Consider the following 1,807-nt stretch of genomic DNA (forward strand, 5'->3'; position numbering starts at 1 on the left):
GTATGCCAGATATAGAAATATACTGTTAAACATCTGTGTATGTGCAATTTTGAATAAATGTTCTTTAAAAAATTCTAGAAATGTGGTAAATTGATATAGACTTTAAATATATCTGATATTTTTATAAATATCTATTTAATTTATTAAAATCAAGTATGCAAACCAAGACTTAAGCATTTATCAATGTTTCAATAAAACTGCATTACATAAAGCACAGAAAATGTTGTCACACAGGTAGAAATAGGAACCTGAAAGCTATTGAGCACTGTATATTTCTCAAAGTATCACAATTGTAGAAACACCTGTGTTAAATAACTCTGAGTTGATCCACTCTAAAAATATAGAGTGCTTAATAGCCCGGGGAAGCAGATACATTGCCAACAGCCACAGGTGTTCACCACAGGAGGCCACAAAAAGTGTGATGATGAAGGATGTGATGACATTTCCCAACCCATAATATATATATACCAAAATGAACGTATGCATCTGTAATTGAGTTGGTTTTTTAAAAATTGTTAATGTGGCATTTAAGCTATTTAAGAAAAAACAATAAAATTTGAAATGTGCATAATGTATTAGTTTTAAAAGTTGATTGCAAAGGGATACAATCAAGTTAGAATCAGAAATTTTATTTCAAAAACTTTTATATGTAATACTATATGAATAGTTTGTGTCCTACACTGAATCTGAAGTTATCAATAAGTTATTATATGAATGCATTTCATTATAATTAAATGCAACTTTTGAATTTTAGTAATGCAAATGAAAGCCTTCAGATAGACTATTTACTGTGATAGAATATAATAACGATGTTTCACCTAAGATTTTATTTTTTATTATTCATATAAAAATTTACAAGGAGCCATAATCAAATTGTTCCATATTTCTTTAACACGTACATGTAATCTTTTCATTTAATTCAACATAAAAATGATACTTGGTGAGGCATTTTATAAGCTTTATTAATGCCTCCTAGACATTCATATTTGTTAACAGATGTCAACACTTGATTATCCATGCTGATGGAAGGTTACAGAAGCATGGATAATGAAAATAGTAGGTAATTCGAAAACTGCAGTACAGTCAAATGCACACACACAGAAAAAAGCTCACACATGTTTATTCAAATATACCACCCTTTATCAGTCCTATAAGTAAATGACTCCAAAGTATTTTGTAAAGCTGCCAAAGTACACGTAGATAAGAAAATACAGGTATTACTACCTGACCAAACAGAGAAAGAAGAATGTCTGTCTCTACCTCTAGAACCTAATAAATGATTTTACGTTTTCATGTAGGTAATTCCAACCTTTCCCTCTAGGTTATCTCTACTTGAGGTGTTCTAGTTATAGTACCAGGCTATTCGCAGTCTAGGGGAGAAAGTATGGCTTTAAGGTTATACACCATTTTAACTGGTAGTTCTGATCAATAAACAATGGTTATAGACCAGGAATAAAAAGTTAAACACCACATGTTCTCATTCATATGGAGAAGCCAGAAAAAGCTGTCTCATAAAAGTAAAAAGTGGGCCTGGCACAGTGGCTCATACCTGTAATCCCAGCACTTTGGGAGGCTGAAGCGGGTGGATCACCTGAGGCCACGAGTTCAAGACCAGCCTGACCAACATGGAGAAACCCCATCTCTACTGAAAATACAAAATTAGCCGGGCGTGGTGGCACATGCCTCTAATCCCAGTTACTTGAGAGGTTGAGGCAGGAGAATCACTTGAACCTGGGAGGCGAAGGTTGTGGTGAGCTGAGATCATGACACTGCACTCCAGCATGGGCAACAAGAGTAAGACTTAGTC

Source organism: Mandrillus leucophaeus, unplaced genomic scaffold (assembly GCF_000951045.1).
Source record: "Mandrillus leucophaeus isolate KB7577 unplaced genomic scaffold, Mleu.le_1.0 Scaffold31, whole genome shotgun sequence".
In the NCBI taxonomy this organism is placed as follows: Eukaryota; Metazoa; Chordata; class Mammalia; order Primates; family Cercopithecidae; genus Mandrillus; species Mandrillus leucophaeus.